The following is a 20,574-nucleotide window of genomic DNA, read 5'->3' on the forward strand; positions in this document are numbered from 1 at the left end:
AATCTCATAGCCTCTAAACTGATTACAAACTGAATCTCTGGCCACAGACTGAATTCCTAACTCTCATCACAGACTGAGCACATAAGCCTAACCTCCAACCTGAGCTTTCACCCTGAAAATAAAACTAATCCCCCAATATGGCTTATGACTGATTCTGAATCTTTGAGATACACTGAACCCTATCTCTCACTAACTGGTATCTTCAGACTGAATCCTAACTCCAACTACAGCTTTAACCTTAACCCTAGTCACAGACAGATTCCCAATACCAGAAACTGAACTCTTTACCAACACTGGGTAAAAAATAAACCCAAACTTTAAACATGAATTAAGGATAAAACAAAACAAACACTTTTCATATTCTGTGCTTGAAACCTAGCAAGAGATTTAACTCTAACCCTGAGAACAGATGCAACTCACCATGGTCAAGATCTGATTTCTATTCTTGGGTACATTCTGATTACTGCCTTGGGACAAAGACAATAAAATACTGCCCACAATCTGAGACCCAGAGACTGAACCCTAAGTCTGGCTAAAGAATGATTCCTAATACTACAAGGCTGAATTAAAACCCTCCTCTTATTATTATATGTACCTAACAACAGACTAAGACTGAGTAATAACCTTTGTCACAGATGAGCCTTAAACCTGTAAACAAAATTCACCATATTAGTGGCCACAGACTGAGTCCTAGCACTATCTTGAGATTGAGCAATCAGTCTGGCCATGAACCTAACCCTAAATTAGGGAGAGATGTACACATGACACTGGGCACAGGAGGGGCACTAAAAATTAGCACAGATTGAACTCTACTACTGATATCAGAATGCCTGCTACACTACTCAAGAGTCTAAGTCCCAACCTGACAACAGGACATGAACACTCTGAACTCTAATCCTGGCAATAGCCAGAACCCAAAACCCTGATTGCAACCCAAGTTTCTGCCTCAACTCAAGCTGGATCCCATGTTTTGTCCATTCTCACACTAACCTTATTTGTAGACTGACCTGTGACATCAACAGCCAATTCTAGAAACACATTTATTCTCTTAGTCCTAAAACCTTCTTCATAGTAAGCCTTAACCCGGCCATTGGTAACCCCCAAACTCTGGTAAAAGCTTACTCAGATGCAAAAATCAGTTGCCTTTTTATATATTAATAATGATATAGCTGAAAATAAAATTAAGAAAACATATCATTTACAATAGTATTGAAATAACAAAATATGTAGTAATAAACTTAACCAAGGAGGTAAAAGATGTATACATTGAAAACTGTAAAGCACCAATGAAAGAAATTAAAGCAGACACAAATAAATGCAAAGAGATCCCTTGTTCATAGACTAGAAGAATCATATTGTCAAAATATCCATACTACTCAAAGTGGTCTAAAGAGCTGATGCAATCTGTATAAAAAAATCAATGGCATTTTAAACAGAAAAAATAATCATAAAATTCATAGAGATCTGAATAGACATTTCCCCGAAGAATACATACAAGTGGTCTACAGGTATGTGAAAAGATGCTCAACATCACTAATGAAAACCACAATGAGATAATCACCTCACAACTGTCAGGAAGGCTATTAGCAAAAAAGCAAGAGATACGTGCTGCTAAAAGTGCAGAGAAATTGGAACTCTTATGCACTGTTGGTAGTAATGGAGAATGGTGCATCCACCATGGAAAACAGTACAGACATTCCTCAAAAAATTAAAAATAGAACTATCATATTATTCAGCAATCTTATTTCTGGATATACACCCAAAGGAAATGAATCAGTATCTTGAAGAGATATCTCCTCCCTCCCATGTTCATTGCAGCATTATTCATAACAGCCAATAGATGGAAACAACCTAAATGTCCATCGAGAGATGAATGAATAAAGAAAATGTGGTATATACATACAATAAAATATTAGTCACCCTTAATAAAAAAGAAAATCCTACCATTTGTGACAACCTAGATGAATATGCAGGACATTATGCTAAAAGAAAAAGCCAATCACAGAAGAACAAATATTGCACGATTCCACATATATGAGGTATCTAAAATATTCAAACTCATAGAAGCAGAGATTAGAATGGTTGTTGCCAGAGGCTGGGGGGGGGGTAGACGGAAATGGAGAGTTATTCCTCAATGACTATAAAAGTTTCAGTTTTGAAAGATAAATAAGTTTTAGAGATCTATTCTACAACATAGTGCTTAGTACCTATAGTTTAAAATATGGTATTGTGCACTTTAAAATGTTAAGAGGATAGATCTTTTGTTAAATGTTCTTACTACACACACACACACACAAACCTACAAAGAAAACACAAGAAAAATTTTGGAGCTGATGGATATATTTAATGCCTTGATTGTAGTGATGGCATCCAGGGTATATGCATATGTATACATTAAATGTGTGGAATTTTTGTGTATCAATTATACCTCAATAAAGCTTTTTTAAAGAAGAAAGGGCATTGCCCATGATTTCTGTTCCTTTAATCAGGAAAATAAATTTTTCCATGAGTCAAAATGTATTTATTTTTGTGCCACACTGACAAAAAACAAACAAACAAACAAACAAACAAACAAAAAAATCAAGAAAAAACAAAAAACTCAGAAAAGTAATGTTAGCTTTTAGAAACTGTATTTTAAGATATGGAAAAAGGGTGCTTTAAAGGTATTGGGTTAACCAATTAAAAGTATTTGCCATGGCAGGAATTCTCTAAAATTAATATCATTATTAAAGAACTTGTCTAAAATGTTTGAAAAATTGCTGTCCCAACATTATAAGCCTTCTTCAAGTGTCTAAATAAGCAAAAGTAAGTATACTGTACATGAAACAATACTGGAATTATACAAGACAGAATGTAATAGAAAAAGAGAAGCTTATCAGATAGCACCAACACCAGCACTTGGTGAACAGAAACTCACCACAAAGTCAAAATGGGACCACTACCAGCAGAATCAATTCTGATAAAGATCAAGTTAAAGAGCTAGAACAGGTCACTGACTGAGCCATGCTCTGGCCACAGAATAAGGAACAACACTGGCCACTGTGACTTAGTTCCACAGACCACCCCTGATATGGGGGTCTACCAACAAAGACAGAATTCTGACACTGGTTGAAGTCAGAAACCAAACCTTGGACTTACTCTGGCCAAATATGCATCAGAAATCCTGTTTATTTTCATAGTTGAAATCCTGGCCATAATCTATACTCTAATATTGTCTACAGATGAAATGCTAACTTTGGTCTGAGACAAAACTCTAGGGCACATCACAGGTAATGTTGTAACATGGCAACAGACAGAATATTAAATTTAGACACTGACTGTGCCTTAACATTGACCACGAACTGAGGCCTAATGCTGGACCAAGTATAAACTCTAACTATGAGCACTAGTTGAAACTTCCCCTGATGAAAGACTGAACATAAATCCTGTTAAAATTCTAATTTAGCCTTTCCCCAGGAAAAAAAAAAATAGGCATGACCAGGAATCCCTGACAGAGCCATAATGCTGGTCTTTATTGATTCCCAAACCTAGAAATAAAAGTGATTCCAACACTGATCAAAAACTAAAGTCAAATCTTGAGTTGAGCCTCAACCCTGGCTGAGGTCTGTCTAAGGCTGGTCCATAGACTGCACCCTAACACTGATCTCAGAATGAGGCCTCTTCCTACATAGAGACTAAATCCTAACACAGCTCTCTGTATCTGAGGGTTCCACATCTGTGGATTCCACCAACTGCAGATCAAAAATATTTGGAAAATATGCTACATTGTTGCTGATGTGTACTGTAAAGTTAGCCGTAAGATGGCTGCTTCTGCACTGAACGTGTACAGACTTTTTTTTTCTTGTCATTATTCCCTAAACAATATAGTATAACAACTACCTACATAGCATTTACATTGTATTAGGTATTATAAGCAATCTAAAGATGATTTAAAGTATACAGAAGGATATGTATGTGTTATATGCAAATATAACACCATTTTATACAAGATACTTGAGCTTCCATGGATTTTGGTATCTGAGGGGCATCCTGGAACCAATTCCCAGTGGATACCAGGGGACAACTGTCTCAGATATTTTACAATGACTTCATAATGAGGTATAATCCAGTCCACACTGGACTACTGGTAGCCTCAGAGTGAGCTTTCACACTTGTCAGAAATGCACCCTGATGCTTGCCACAGATTAAATCATGGCTGTAACTTGGGGGCCCTAACACTGATATCAAGCTGAGCCCTAAACTTGGTTCTATGGTTCTCTAACCAGGGATCGACACTGACTTGTAAAGACAGCAACAGATTGATTAAGTCTTAACCTAAGCAAAAATTGAAGCCAAACACATTCCACATTGCAAACTTGATGCCTGGCCAGGACTTGAGTTGTACACTGGCTCTCGACGGGACCTTGATTGATATATACTTGGCCTAATAATTGACATTTAAATCTAGTCAGACTGATTTACCCTGGGCCGCTATTTCACAAATTCATCTTATACTCAAGAATTTGTTTCCTGGATAAAATTTTAAGCATACTTTCTACCAAAAATAGATCAAGCTCTCACCTTTGTATGAGGTCTGACAATTAAGTTCGCGAACTTGTTGCACCGATGTTGTTAACCTTTTTTGATATCAGAGGGATTATTCATTATGAATTTGTACTAACTGGACAAAGAGTTAACCGAGTTTACTATTTGGAAGTGCTGAAAAGGCTGCATGAAAAATTTAGACGACCTGACTGAGCCGTGCTTTTACTTCACGACAATGCACCAACAATTCATGGCTTTTACTGCACAACAATGCACCAACTCACACAGCACTGTCTTTGAGGGAGTTTTTAGCCAGTAAACAAATAACTGCATTGGTAGACCCTCCCTACTCACTTGATCTGGCCCCCAATGACTTCTTTCTTTACCTGAAGACAAAGGAAATATTGAAAGGAAGACATTTTGATGACATTCAGGACATCAAGGGTAATATGACAACAGCTCTGATCGCCATTCCAGAAAAAAGAGTTCCAAAATTGCTTTGAAGGTTGGACTAGGCGCTGGTGTCAGTGCATAGCTTCCAAAGGGGAGTACTTTGAAGGTGACAATAGTGATATTCAGCAATGAGGTATGTAATACTTTTTCTAGGATGAGTTCCCAAACTTAAATGTCAGACCTCATATGTGTAAACACACACACACACACACACACACACACACACACACAAACACTCTCTCTCTCTCTCTCTCTCTCTCTCTCTCCAATAAGCCTTGCAGAAATATTGTTTGTCACAGATAAATATTTCAATTATTAATCTTGTTAATTGATAATTTATCCCTACTAAAATATAAGCTCCAAAGGGAAGGGATGTTATCTTTTTTTCCCCCTACTTCTCTATTCCCCACATTTAGAATAATGTCTGCAGGTAATCAATAAATATTTGTTGAATGGATGAATGACTAGTTCTTTGTTACTCCTCTGTCCGTCTCTTATTTGACCTCTCTGTGCTATATTCCAGTAATTCTACTTGTTTTTTCTAGGTTCATCAATCTGGCTATTTCTTCTTGGCTTCCTTTGAAGGGTACCTCTTCCTCTACCTACTCCTTGAATACTATCATTTTCTAGGGTTCCATACTTAATCTGTGTCCTTTTAAAAATTACTATTCTAAACACTCTCTAAATGAAATGTAATCCATATTTATTTAATTACCATCTATACACTGATGTCTCCCAAATATTTAGTTCCAACTCAGACTTCTCTCCTGTGCTTCAGATCTACATTTCCTGGCAGCCTATCAGGCATCTCCACCCAAATATTACACATAGTTCTCAAATTTTATATGTCCAAAACTGAATTCCTCTTATCCCTCACAAAACTTTCAATTCTTTCTGGGTTCCCTTTCTCAATGAATGGTACTACCATACATCCAGTCTTCCAAATCAGAATTTGGGAGTCACAATAGACTCCTTCCTTTCCATATCCAAATTATCACCAAGTCCACTTGATCTTGCCAAGACCACTTTACTTGCTTAAAATTCTCTGGAGGTTCTTTACGGCTTTCAGGTTAAATTTTGAACTCATTTGTATGGTCCCCTATTCCTGCCTTGTCTAGTTCCTGCAATATAAAACTTTTTTTTGTTTGTTTGTTCCATGCAGTCTCTCATATCCTCATTTCTCTGTATGGAATACGGTTGACCTCCCTGCCCTAAATCTGAAAATAAAAAAATCTCACTTGTTCTTCAAGTCTCATCATTCAAGCATGGCTTCCTGCAGATGTGAAATGAGTTATTTCTCTTCTATGGTCCTATAGAACCCTATGTAGATATTTTAAGGGCACTTTGCACATTGTATATTCTATTTCCCCTCTTAGGTTGTGAGCTATTTGAGAGGAAGGACTGTTTTCCAATTCTGTGGCAATGGTGCCTAGCCTAGTGCCTTGCACAAAGCAGTTTGCTGAGTAAATTATTGAATCTATTAAATCCTCGTCTTCCTTACCTTCTCTTCTTAAAAATTTAGGGAATTACCTTAGCAAAATGCAATTTCTCCTTCTTCACTTTCATTCCATTTGTTAGTCACATAGTTATCCTTATCAGTAAAAGTGTAGTTAGTAACCACAACTGTAATGATACATTTAACTATAAGAATTCATCTCTAATAAAGAAAAGTCAAAAGTTAGGAGTGAAATTAGCCCTAATAAACATCCATTTTCCTCAATATTCAAGTCACTTGAAAGTGCTTAGCTGTCCCCACCCATTTCTTTATCACCTCTTTTAACATATTTTTTACTAAAAAGAATAATAGTTTCTTAAAGATATTTCTTAATAGGAAATAAGTTATTTCTTATTATTCAAGTTGTATTGTCTATCTGTGCTAAATTGCTGCATCACACTAGTGTACATGGCCACATGTTCATGACAACAATGGGGCTTCATTCTGGTTAAATAGACTTCTTCTGGGCTTGCTTAGATCACATTCCTATGATTGTTATAACACCATTTCAAAGGAAAAAATATGGTTCCCAATTAGAAACAAAATACATTTTTTCTAGAACCGTTGAAGTGGTACTAATGCAAATGGTTCACACAAAACACACTTTGACAATTTTAAAGGACCAGTTAAAATTCTAAACTTATCAGAGCATAAATAACATAAAGTCACACAATCCAAACTTAATGAGAATTTCAAATCAGGATATAAAGTGCTTCCCCCAAAATGCTAATAGCTTAACCAAGAATAAAATAAATCTAGAACCTTCATGTGCCCCCAGAAGCACAACCCCATACCACAAGAAGGGAGATTCTGTTAGCCAGTGCACGCCAAACTACAACACCCATAATACCCTTCTCCGTCTGAACTCTGGGCAAGATCAGAGCTGGGGGGTGGGGAGGGCGGGATTGTGGGTATATACAAAGTGTCTGAACTCCATCTCCCACAATCCTCTGTCTTCACTTGAGTCTCTCCGCCAATGCCAATGTTGGATCTACACCAAGAGAAGAGCCTCCAGCGACCTTAAACTACATTTCCCATGAGGACAAGGGCTTGGACCTCTGGCTTCCCTGGTGACCAATAACCAATAGGAGATGCCACAGCGTCCACGGTGTAGGTGAGAGTCCAGCCTTGGGCCTGAGTGCAGGGCTTAAGCCGGCAAGGCGGAGAGTCCAGAAGACAGTTGCTTGGCCTGTAGCGCCACGAGGGCACTACTCGCCCAGGAGCTGCCACGCCGGCCGATTTTCCACAGCTGTATAAGAAGTAGCGCTTCAGTAGCCGGAGAGCTGGAGGTCAGAGAGGCAGAGAGCCTGAGTGGCTGTGGCTGGGGACTGTGGGACCGAGGGGGCCTAGGGAGGAGGGTGCTTCCGGGGCCGCCGCTCTCCGCGCCTAACTCCGCCCAGCTCCGCCTCTGCGGGGGACCCGGCGTAGGGACTGGGAGTTCGAGGTGGGCTTTCTGTGCTGATTCCCTTGAGCTTCGGGAGCGCGCTTTCTTTTCTGTTTTTTTTTTCCCCCACCAAATCGCCTGCTGTCTTTTTCTTCCACAATGCTACCTCCTACCTTCCGCCTCCGCCTTGTGCCTCCTCAGAGGTCTGAAGTGAGGGTTCTCCACCACTGTGTTTCCTAGGTGGCGTCTGAACTCTACTGCTTGGAGGAATTGGGTGATCTCTGTCCTCTCGTCACTTAATTTACATTTCAGATTTGGGCACACACCCCTTCCGAAACACACACTTTCCATTTCCTCTGGGGGCGTGGGAATTCCTTGGCATGCTCAGGGAGCGACTTTTGTCATTTTTTTCACTTTTTGTCTCTGATGGTGAGATAAAGATCATCTTCGATTTTTCATGGGCTCTTATGGCCACCCGCCCTTTCCCTGACCAGGTGGAAAAGGTTTTCCCTTAATTTTCAAAAGGGATAGAGAGAAGACGAGGGAAGGAATCTCACTTTTGAGATGTATGTGTTTAAGGTTCAGTGCACGGTTCTGATGAGAGTAAAAGGCAAGACAGATTTATTTTTGAAACAGCGTTTTAAGGGGTTTCCAGCAAGGACTGATTGCACTAATGTGGACAAATCTTTAGAGGACACACCGCCTACAGAATAAAGTAGACTGTGCGAAACAGATTATTAATGATTTTATTGTTACACACGCATCCAAAAAGTGCTGAGGTGTTAGTGGAAGTGGATACTGATGGGGCGGGGTGGGGTGGGGTGGGTTGACCTATGGAATGTCAAGCCTAGCTGTGGAAGTGCAAAAGGCTTGAAACTCATCTGTCTTCCAGACCAATCCTGGTAGGCTTTGTTAAGGAGGTGAATTTTAACTTGGACTCCAGAGGAGTTCTGGCAAAGAGGAGGGAGAAATACTTCCTGATACTGGGATTGGAATTTGAGAAGGGGAGATAAAAGAGGGAGCACTCCTGTGGCAAGTGGGCTTGCCTGACTGGACTAAACGGTGTCAGCAGGGATAGACTGGGAAAGAAATAGCGTTGAAAAGCTTGAGGTCATAATAACAGGACACTTTGAAGCATTCACGTAATTTGGATATTATTCTGTATGAAATAAAGACAAAAAATTAAGATTTGGTGATTTTTTGTTTTTTCACCCTAGGGGAACCTGATTTGAGATCAATTTTTTGGCGAACACAAAGAAGTGTGGTGGTATGTTCCAGGTGTGAGTTTAAACCAATAAGAACTTTGTCTTATAGACTGTTTTGATTGTAGCTGTTCTTAGCTACACTTTATAGTTGTCAATTTTAAAGCCTGATGACATGAATTTATTTTCTTAAGAAATGCATTTGCTCTCCTTGTGTATCATATTACCTGAATTGGAGTCATTTCAGTGGGTGACAACAATGACTGCTATTTATTAAGCCCATATAATATTCTAGGTACTATCATAAGCACTTTGTTGCCTTATCTTAACAGTCTTAGGAAGTTCGTACTATTTCTCCCATTTCTCTAGGAGAGGAAACTAAAATGCAGAGAAGTTAAACAACCTACCTATAGTCATGTATATTGTAAGGAGCTGAGTCGGGTTTGGGTGTACAGATCTGACTCCAGAGCCCATGCTGCGTCCACCATGGTTTGCTGGTCCCATGGTTTACTTTGCTCTTGACCTTCTGTTTGTGGTATGGAGAGATTATTGTGGGGTATAGTTGATCATCCTGGCAGGTACCCAAATGATTCATTCTTAGTTTCTTTGTCAGTATGTGTCTGCTGTAATGTAGATGCCAAAACCAAATTAGCTTCACTGCTGTTACAGCCTTAGCTTATTGTGTCTGTCAGTCAGTATAGCTATTTCTGAATTAGATGTTACTCTTTATAAAACACATCATACCTCTAAGCAGTTTGGACCTGGACAGTACTTTAGGTTTTATTTTATTTTAGCTTTATTGTAAGTGAGCTTCTGGGTCACTAGGTCTCCTTCATGACTTTTGTCCACATGAAGTGTTGGGGTGCAATATAGTATGAGGTGTGAGCTCTCCCTGGGTCTTGTTGGGGAGATAGAGGCCCATAATTCTGAGATAATGTAGTGTATAGTACTAGTATAACAGAGACAGGTACAAAGTGCTGTGGAAGAATAAAGGAAGGAGTGACTAACTATAAGGGAGAGCCGGGGAAAAGGCTTTGAGGAAGTGACATGACAGATAGCTTTTGAAAGATAATGAGTTTGCCAGACAGAGAAGAGTGGTGGTGAGGTGTTTCAGATTGAGGGAGCAGACTGTGAGAGACATGTGGTTATATAAACCAATGCATCTCCATTCCATATTGAGGAATTCAGCATGGCTGGGGTGCAGATAGATTGTTTGGGAAAAGGAAGGTATAATGGTAGAAGAGTCTGGAAACATAGGTTGGGGCTGTTTTGTGGAGAACCTTGAAAAAAAGGCTAAGATGTTTGGATGTGCTCCGACAGGCCAGTGTTTCTCAAAGTGTATGGCATCTGCCAGCCATATTATATTATATTCCCACAAATATTTTAAGTTTTATTAGCTATTTTAATGTGTCTTGTAAAAGGTAAAACTGAATTACATCATCAAATCTAAGGTTACTTAGAATGTGGCTTAGTAAAAATAGAAAGTGAATCAGTTTTAAGTTGATTTAAAGACAAATATTAAGTAAACGTGATGTATGAATGTGGGAAAAGTAATACTCAAGTAGTACTCAAATGACAGAAATTTGGGAAATACTGCTGTAGGCAATAATAAAAAAACACATTAAATGTTTTAGAGGAACACAATGATCAGGTTTTCAGTTTAGAATGCACTGGATGGGGACATGACTAGTTAGAAGCCTGGTGCTCTGTTCCAAACAGATATAAGGACCAAAAGGAGCAACATATGAGGGGACAGAACAGATCTTAGAGCCCTTTAGGAGGGAGAATCAGTAGGAGTTGGTACATATGACTATGATTATTCTATCCATGTCCCCAAAATGATTTAAAAAGTCTGTATGCCATTTGTCTATTTTCCTTTATATTCTAAGATTAGCACATTATTGTCCAAACAGGCTATGTACACATATGCATTAAGGTAGTGGTGGAGGCTGTTGTCACAAATGGGTTTGGGTTATAAACACAAGCATCTTCACTGCCTTACCAAGTGTTCTTGAGAGCAGTAGCATAAATATTCAAGGTGGTGGTAAGGAATATGAGTATGATCTGTGACCCTTATCTGTCCTAGGAACTCTTCTTTCAAGACTCAGCTCAAATATCAAGATCTCTGTGAAGCCTTTCCTCCACCCCATCCCCCCCCACACACACACATGCATGCACACATAAAACAATGTTAGGTTTCTGGCTTTGATAAGACCCTGCACTTACCTCTGTCCTGGCTTGTACCACACTGTAATGTGTCGGTCTATGGTTGTCTCTGTCCCCCCACCCTGACCCAGACTATGAGCTCCTTGAGGGCAAGGACCAGGTCTCATTCATCTTCATACCCATAGCATCCAGAACAACACTTGGCACATGGTAAACACCTAATAAATGATTATTGGATGAAAAGAATGGATCAACATATTTATATTGATATAACTCTGGATCTTGGTACCACAGAGTGCTAAATGCTACAAAAAAAGTAGCTGTTTGCTACATTTTCTACTTTTGCTGAACACAGCAGTAAATAAAAGTAACCTGAGTACATCACTTCACTAGAGGTTTCTTTTTTCTTCATTTTCTCCCACTCTCCCTTGGTTACCTTACCTTTTTCTTTCTCATCATTTACCCACCCAGCCACCTGTTCCTTTGGCCTGCCCATTGCTCTGCTCCTCTTGACAGAGGTCACGTTGCCCTGATTCTCTGCCAAGAATCCATCCCTTCTCTACATCTACCAAGTCCAGTTGACTCCATTCTTGAAATCACTCTCAAGTGGGTTTCCTACTCATAGACACTGCTAGTGGGGCTATAATTTGATATAGCTCTTCTGGAGAGCAATTTGTCAATATATGGCAAAAATCTTAAAATTGAACATAGCTTTCTACTTACCACTTCAACTTATAGAACGCTATGCTGAGGGAATAAACATAATGTTGCCCAAAATTTAGTTCCCAGGATGTTTTTAAAATAGCAAAACTAAATATATATGAATATATATATATGTGTATATATACATATATATACACATATACATATGTATATATAGTTTGTAATAGCAAAAATACAAAAGAAAAAATAACATTTTAAATGTCCAATAAATACTAGAGGATTGAATTAAATCAATCAGAGTACATCTATAAAATAAATTACTAAGTAGCCATGTAAGTTGATGTTACCAAAGAAAATTTAATGATGTGGAAAATTGTTTATGATATGTTAATAGAAAATTCAGCTTATGAATTTATCACATCCCAGATCACACATACACGCATTTGTGCATGCATAAATAGGAATAATCCTGTAATGTTAAACATACAAAAAATTAACAGAAGTTTGCTGTAAATTGTAAGATTACATATGAATACTGTTTTTAACCTTTTGCATATTTTTATTTTCTAATCTATAATGGTACATTTGTTAATTTTAAAAAAAGTTATTAAAAATGTTTTCCCCATATATCTACCCTTATTACCATTTCCTTAGTTTGGGGCACACTGTCCCCATAACACACACATGACTTATAGTTTAGATTACTCCTGCCTCCAGGCTGCCTCCCTTGCAATCCATTCTCCACCAATGCTGACAGAATGATTTTTCTAAATTGCAAATCTGAAGCTGTCTGCCTCTATATAAAATAGTTCAAAAGCTGCCCATTGTCCTCAAGATAAAATCCAAACTTCTTAGACTGGCTTATAAAACCTTTGCGAACCAGCTCTCTACTTTTTTCTCCAACATCCCTTCTTCCTCTTACAATTTGCTTTTACTTGGAGTCTTAGGTCAGTGCCTGGCACATAATAGGTGTTTTGTTAACACTGGCCAAATGTCGATGTGGATTGTGTGAGTTAACTATTGTGTGCCAAGCAATCCACTAGTATTTCATTTTATCCTCAGAGTAAAAATGTTAAATACATAAAATAATTATCTCTATTTTACAGGTGAGGAAAATTAAATAAATAAAAGTGGGAAGAAAAAAATAGTAATGGACATTTTTTAGAGAAAAAAAATCCAAATCCTTTGCCATAACACAGCTCTCTTTATTTTCCTGCAGCCCCTGCCAGTCTTTGTCAGCATGCGGGGAAAGAGACTTTGTTCTTTCCCTTAGACAAGTTATACATGACCACAGCATAACAAGCACAGTTCAGATTGACATGCTCTCACCATGTCACAGTTCACATTGTGCTAATGTACAGAAATATTTCCTTTGTGTACATAACACTTCATGTAGGAGTCATGGAATAGCTCCAATCACTCTGTTTTTCTTTCTGTTTTGAAATTCTGTCTTTTGGGATGCACATGTCAGCACAGAGCTAAGGAAAACTGATCGAGTTGAACGTACAAGAAACAACGTGTCTCATGGGAGCCAATGTCATTGGTTAATTTATTTTTTTAAATGTCATGTAGATGTATTTTCCAGCAATCTGTCCCCAGGGAAGACCTTGGTTGAATTCAACTGTTAATCATATTTACAGAATGCAGCCCATGCATGTAGGATATTCTTGCATTGTTAAGTGATCTTAGACATATGTAGTGGATTACCATAATGGCATAAATCAGGTGAAGATGGGATATCTGATTTTCTCTACAAAAATGTATCAGTTTTTATATTGTCATTCAGGATCCTGCAGTGTGGTCTTTCTTACATTTTCCTTACAAATAATACCCATGGTACAAAAATGGATGTTCTTTAAAGAACAGAAGTCCTAATCACAAATCATCTGAGTAAAATTATATTACCTTGTAAGAAATGGTCACTTTTAAATAATCCAGGAAAAAGAATCTGTATTTCTCCTACTCCATGATCCAATAAATTGGACATAAGAATTACAGATAGAATTTTAATTTATATGATGAATTATTGTGGGCTTACTATGTGTAAAGCACTCTGTTAGGCACTGTACTTGATAGTTATAAATGTCTCCCCCTTTAATGCGCGCGCGCGCGCGCACGAGAGAGAGAGAGAGAGAGAGAGAGAGAGAGAGAGAGAGAGAGAGAGAGAGAGAGAGAGAGAGAAAGTATACACACAAGAATGAGTGCAAGAGAAAGAAATGAAACAAAGAGAATATTGTAACAAGCAGGCCCATCTTATAAATGAAAATTTACCCAGGTGAAAAATTAGGATATATGCCAGTAGAGATTCTTTTTTTCCAGTTTCTTTCCTCTGTGGGGTATATAGGCAAAAATGAGCTACCAAGTAGCTGATAAGCAAATGATCTACCTTTTTTTTTTCAAAATTTTTTTTTTGTAGATTTACTATTTAATAAAGTCATATAAGCCAATAAGAAAAATACTGAATTTTTAAAAAGTTTATTGGGGTGACAATTGTTAGTAAAATTACGTAGATTTCAATTTTTAAAATTAATTTCAGGTGTACAAAGCAACGTAATAGTTAAGACATTTAAACCCTTCATAAAGTGATAACCCACCCCCTAAGCTATGTCAACTATAACTAAATATATAAGTATATATAGTCACAGGATGTGGAATACAACATAGGGAAGATAGTAGATGATATTGTAACAACAAATGATCTACTTTTCTGTTTACAAACAGTTTGAGAAATGGAACAGTGACTTTCTGTGTGTCCAGCCCTAGACAAACCTGCTGGTGATGTTGTGAGAGTTATGACTGTCAGCTTTTCCACGTTTTCTATCTCTGCTGCAGAGATTTGGCAGACACCTCAGACAAATTTTATGTATCTTAAATCTTCCTCAAGCTAGGCTGGGCTCTTAGATTTATATGTACCAAAAAAAGTGAAGTGTTTACCAGTGTGACATTTTTGAAGATCAAAACAGACTCAGTTGTTTTTTTTTGATTCAGCATACATCTCATTTTAGTCTACAGAAAAAGCTAATTGCTTTTGCTGTTTGTTTAAAACAGCCAAAATGTTTAATTTCCAGAAGTGGCGACTGATTGTGTGTCTAAAGATTTATATTCCAGCCCTCAGTGTTGCTTCCTTTTTTTTTTTTTTTTGCCTACAAAGTGTAAAGTTTTGCTAACGTCTTCATTTCCATTTTTCCTTTTAGTGACACATACTAGTATAAAACAGCATAGGATGAGAGGTGCAGTGTAATACATTGGCAATCTAGGAGAAAAAAAATATTGTTTTTGTTAGCTCCATCCTGCCCCTGCTTTTTTTTCCTCTCAGTTTTTCAATGGCCCCTTGCCCACAAAACGTTGTTCCTCAGCATAATAATGATAAGTGAGACTAAGAGCTGGAAAACTTTCAGTGACGACCCATTAGCAATGCTGGTTCAAATGTATGTGTAGGCAGAGCACAAACGAAAGTTTGGCTGCAATTCAGAAGAGTTGAAACACTGTGTGGAGATTGTTGTCTAAACAACATTGCCTCAGTGGTGGACTGTGAAAGATAACCCCAGGGAAATCCCCAATAAGGGCACTTCTTTTCTGCTCCAGCTGCTCTTCTTTTTAGCCAGCAACAACTCCAGTCAGAGCTCTCCGGGATAGAAACTATCCCATAGTAAGGCCCCATAATATGTCTTATCATTTCTTCTAATTGTCACGTTTCAAGAGATGCTGAGTTTGAATTCAAGGAGCACATATTCAAGCTCATTTATTCAATAGACATTTGAACACATATACAGGACCAGACCCTAGGCTAAGTGCTGGGAATACAGTGATGAATTAGAAGTAATCCCTGGCTGCTGTTAAGGAGCTCACAGTCAAGTGGGGGAGATAGACACCCAAACCAATAATTATGTACAATGAGAAAGGTGCTCTGAGAAAGAGGTATATATAAAAGAGCATGATGGAGGGAATTACTGCTAGGGGTGGACAATTTATAAACCAGAGTCTAATTATGCTGAATTACAAAGAGTAAGTGGATATTGCCTAACGTCTAGGTGGACAAAGTGGTGGTGGGCAAGGATTTCAGACAGAGGGACCACCAACACATGCTATGCAGTCACATGTGTGAAAATGGATAGAAAAAGGCAAGATACTGTGTGTGAACCACTGGGAGTGTCGGAGGAGGGTAGGATAAGAATCTGGAAAGGTATCCTATGGCAAGTTGCTAAAGAAAATGTCTTGCTAAGGAGCTTGACCTTAATCCTATAGGTAGGGATGAACCAGCACAGGGTTTTAAATGAGGGAATAACATGATTGGATTGGAGGAAGGGCTTTATGGGGAAAAAACGAGACAGAAAGTCTACCATTTAAATCGGCAGTCTTTGAGAGTAATGCCATCTCTGCTAGGTTTTCTTTCTTTGTTTGTTTCTTTGTTTCTTTCTCTCTTCTCTCTTCTCTCTCTCTCTCTCTCTCTCTCTCTGTCTTTATTTTTTTTGTTATATTAGTTTCAGGTGTACAAAACAATATAATGATTGGACATTTACACCCCTCACAAAGTGATAACCCCCCCAAGTCTACTGCCCCTCTGACATCTTATATAGCTGTTACATTACCATTGACTATTCTCTATGCTGTACTTTACATCCTGTGAATACATATATATTTATATTTATATATTTAATTATAGTTGACTTTCATTGTTATTCAGCTTCAGCTTCAGGTGTTCAGGCATCTACAGAATCTATGAAGTGATTCCCCCTGATAAGTCCAGTACCCATCTGACACCCTACATAATCCATATAACATTATTGATTATATTCCCCATACTGTATTTCACATCCTCATGACTATTTTGTGACTACCAATCAATTTGTACTTTCTAATCCCTTCACCTTCTCTCCCATCCCCCAACAACCCTCTCATCTAGCCACCATGTTGTTTCAGTATACAAATATCACTTTGAACAATTGCTTTCTTCTACACATAGGGCATACCTTCCTGTACTCCTTCACATGTTGCACAGCTGAATATTCATTCTTTCCAACTCAAATCAATGATCCCAGTAGTAATTAGGGTTTGATTATCATGAAGGAAATCAGAGTTTCAAAGCATAGCAGTTTAGGTTAAAAAATTCCATGAGGCTTACTTATTGCTTACTGAGTCAGCAGGGCTGAGGTGAGTGCTGGTCAGCTCCCCTTGGTGTGCAGGGGAGGAAAAAGGACAGAAGCCGAAGAGATGGCAGAAAGTGGCTGTTTAAAAAATGCACAGCATCCAGAATGTTGGAGATCCGTAAAGGCTACTTCCAGGTATGGGAAGTAGATATAAGAGCCAGAAGTGTATAAGTATAAAACAAATGCATGTTGAAAGTACCTTGCCCATACAAATTGTACTATCTAGCCAGTTTTAGAGCATGTTCTTTCCCTAACTCAAATACTGTAAAAGGCTTCCCATTATCCATAGGATGAAGTCCAAACTCTTTAGCCTGGCATTTAGTACTTTCTGCAGTCTGGCTCCAACCTACCTTCCAACTTTTATACTTCTCTCTTATACAACTTCTCTGCTCTAGCCAGTTATTCTTTTAAACACTGCTCTGGCATTCCCTTACCTATGCTGTGAGCCCTCTTGGGGCAGAAACTATGTTCTTTACCTCTTTGAACCCCTCACAGTGCCTAGCACAGTGTCTTGCATATAGTAGGTACCCAAGGTATGCCTATGGGTTGATTATTGTTTCTCCCATTCTTTCCAATTTATCTTCTACTATTGACTTAATACCTTCTCTACTGAAAATGGTAACACTAGGTGAAATGTTCAACAAACTATCTTTTAACTTTTTATCTTGAAATAATTTTAAATACGTAAAAATTACAATAATCATATAAAGACTCTCATATGTCATTCACTATGAATCATCAGTTTTTAAAAATTTTCTCCTATGTGACTTAAGCTTCTCTATAGGAGGTGTGATCAAAATATATGGTGAATGTTTAAATAAAAAAATTATTACAGTAAAAGACATATCACCATTAATCCCCCTCAAAATACTCCCCCTCGCTTCAAACACACTTATCCCATCATTCTTGCCATTTTCTGAAGCAGTTCTGGACACACTGTAGTGTTTTTATTTGACAGAAATTGCCATACCAGAAGCAATGTGTGACACGGAGCCTTTCTGCTGTGGTCAGACAGTATGGTGAATGCTGCTGCCGAGTGCCATCCAATGGAAAGGCAGGGATCTTCAATATGGGAAGCTGCATGTTGAACCTTAGTAACAGTGTGTGACAAGTTTCAACTTGTTTGGTGCAGTTAGTCCGGTGTGAGCTACAGATGAGAGGTGTCTTTTAAAGTGTACCATAAATCGTCCTCCATCATGACAACGCTCCGTGTCACATAGCGCTCCTGCTATACAGCAATTTCTGTCTGTATAGCAATTACGGTGTGTCCTCATCCACCTTATTCATCGGATCTGGCACCATGCGATTTCTGGATCTTCCCCAAAGTCAAAATGATTCAGGACATGTAGGCAGCTATGGCAGCGCAATTAAAGACACTCATGAAAGATAACTTCCAGGTCTGCTTCAGAAAGTGGCAAGAACAATGGGATAAGTGTATTCAAAGGGAGGGGGAGTATTTTGAGAGGCAATGTGTCTTTTACTGTAAAAATTTTTTGATTTAAACATTCACCATGTTTCATCACACTTTGTAGGAATGTTTTGTTCTGAAACATGAGGTTGAAAAAGCTGTACCCTTTACCCTCTCATTTTTTCCTCAACCGTTTATGATGAATTTTTTTTTCAAAGACTAACTCCTTTATTTGTGATATGGATCACTTCACATCTGGCTTTCTATATATTTCATTCCTGCACTCATCTTTCACTTTACAACCTTGATTTCCCATTTTCCACAGGATCGTTTTCCTTTTTCTTCTTTTTTTAAAAATTTATTTGGGTGAAATTTGTTACTAAAATTACATAGATTTCAGGTGTACAATTCTGTATTACATCATCTATAAATCCCACTGTGTCTTCACCACCCAGAGTCAGTTCTCCTTCCATCACCATATATTTGATCCCGCTTACCCTCATCTCCCACCCTCCACCCCCCAACCTTCTGGTAACCACTAAACTGTTTTCTGTGTCTATGAGTTTTTGTTTCTCATTTGTTTGTCTTGTTCTTTTGTTGTTTTTGGTTTATATACCACATATCAGTGAAATCATAGGGTTCTCTGCTTTTTCTGTCTGACTTATTTCACTTAGCATTATACTCTCAAGATCCAACCATGTTGTCATAAATGTTCCTATATCATCGTTTCTTACCGCTGAATAGTATTCCATGGTGTATATATACCACAACTTCTTTATCCATTCATCTATTGAAGGACATTTTGGTTATTTCCATGTCTTGGCCACCATAAACAAAGCTGCAGTGAACAGTGGACCACATGTGTCTTTATGGATAAATGTTTCCAGATTTTTGGGTATATACCCAGGAGAGGAATTGCTGGGTCATATGGTAATTCTATTTGTAATTTTTTGAGGAACCTCCACACTGCCTTCCATAACGGCTGCACCAGTCTGCATTCCCACCAACAGTGTATGAGGGTTCCTTTTTCTCCAGAGCCTCTCCAACACTTGTTACTTTTTTTTTAATGTATTAGTTTCAGGTGTAGAAGACAAGGTAATACTTAGACATTCATCATTTATATCCCTCACACTGTGAACCCCCCTCCCCCCATCCACTATCCCTCCGACCTCACACTGAGCCATCACATTATATATATAAAACTATAGTTGGCATTCATTAATGTTTAGCTTCTGGTGTACAATGCCATGATCAGCCATCCACAGTATCCCTGAGGTGGTCTCCCAAATAGGAGGCATGTCCATCGGATACCCAACAAAATCTTTACAACATTATTGAATACGTTCCCCATATTAATTTTCAAAAAAACCCTGAGGCCATCTTGTGGTTACCAGCTGCTTCCTAATCCCTTCACCTTTCCCCTTATACCCAACCCCCCACCCCGCCCATCTAACAACCCTCGGTTTTTGCTTTGTGTCCCCAAAACTGTTTCTGATTAGTTCATTCACATATTCTTTTCTTTAGATTCCGCATATGAGTGAGATCATATGGTACTTGTCTTTCTCTTTCTGACTTATTTCACTTAACATAATGTTCTCTAGATCCATCCATGTTGCTGCAAATGATAAGATTTCTTTCTTTTTTATGGCTGCGTAATACTCCATTGTATAAATGTACCACAGCTTCTTAATCCAGTCATCTACCGAGGGGCATTTCGGTTGTTTCCATATCTTGGCTATTGTGTAAAGTGCTGCAATAAACATAGGAGTGCATACTGATTTTTGAATTGGAGTTTTGGATTTGTCCGGGTAGGAGTGGAATTACTGGATCATAGGGTAGTTCCATTTTCAGATTCCTGAGATACCTCCATACTGTTTTCCATAGTGGCTGCACTAATCTGCAATCCCACCACCAGTGCACTAGCGTTCCCTTTTCTCCACATCCACGCCAACATTTGTTGTTTGTTGATTTATTGATGATAGCCATTTTGACTGGAGTGAGGTGGTATCTCATTGTGGTTTTTATTTGCATTTCTCTGATGGTTAGTGAGGTTGAGCATTTCTTCATATGTCTTCTTGCCTTCTGTATGTCCTTTTTAGAAAAATGTCTCCTCAAGTCCTCTGCCCATTTTT

The 20,574-nt window shown here is 38.3% G+C and overlaps 1 protein-coding gene and 1 pseudogene across 8 annotated transcripts in view; one reads left to right on the forward strand and one right to left on the reverse strand.

Moving 5' to 3' along the window:
- The window catches only part of LOC308494988 (nascent polypeptide-associated complex subunit alpha-like), a 28,782-nt pseudogene extending 19,220 nt beyond the window's left edge, over window positions 1-9,562 (reverse strand). The window contains exons 1-2 of the transcript in view: window positions 9,466-9,562; window positions 7,502-7,755 (exon numbers count right to left, since the gene is read on the reverse strand). The product of the transcript in view is annotated as a nascent polypeptide-associated complex subunit alpha-like (transcript). The remainder of the gene's footprint in view (window positions 1-7,501; window positions 7,756-9,465) is intronic.
- The window catches only part of ENOX2 (ecto-NOX disulfide-thiol exchanger 2), a 405,604-nt gene continuing 392,585 nt past the window's right edge, over window positions 7,556-20,574 (forward strand). Inside the window, exons 1-2 of one of the 7 annotated variants that reach the window (XM_081043234.1) lie at window positions 7,556-7,761; window positions 9,074-9,134. The gene's annotated coding sequence lies outside the window, so the exon portion shown is untranslated. Of the gene's footprint in view, window positions 7,762-7,876; window positions 7,917-9,073; window positions 9,135-20,574 lie in introns of those variants that run through there. The other 6 variants (XM_081043229.1, XM_081043226.1, XM_081043232.1 and 3 more) reach the window with 6 other exon arrangements.

This window comes from Rhinolophus hipposideros, assembly GCF_964194185.1.
Source record: "Rhinolophus hipposideros genome assembly, chromosome: X".
Classification (NCBI taxonomy): Eukaryota; Metazoa; Chordata; class Mammalia; order Chiroptera; family Rhinolophidae; genus Rhinolophus; species Rhinolophus hipposideros.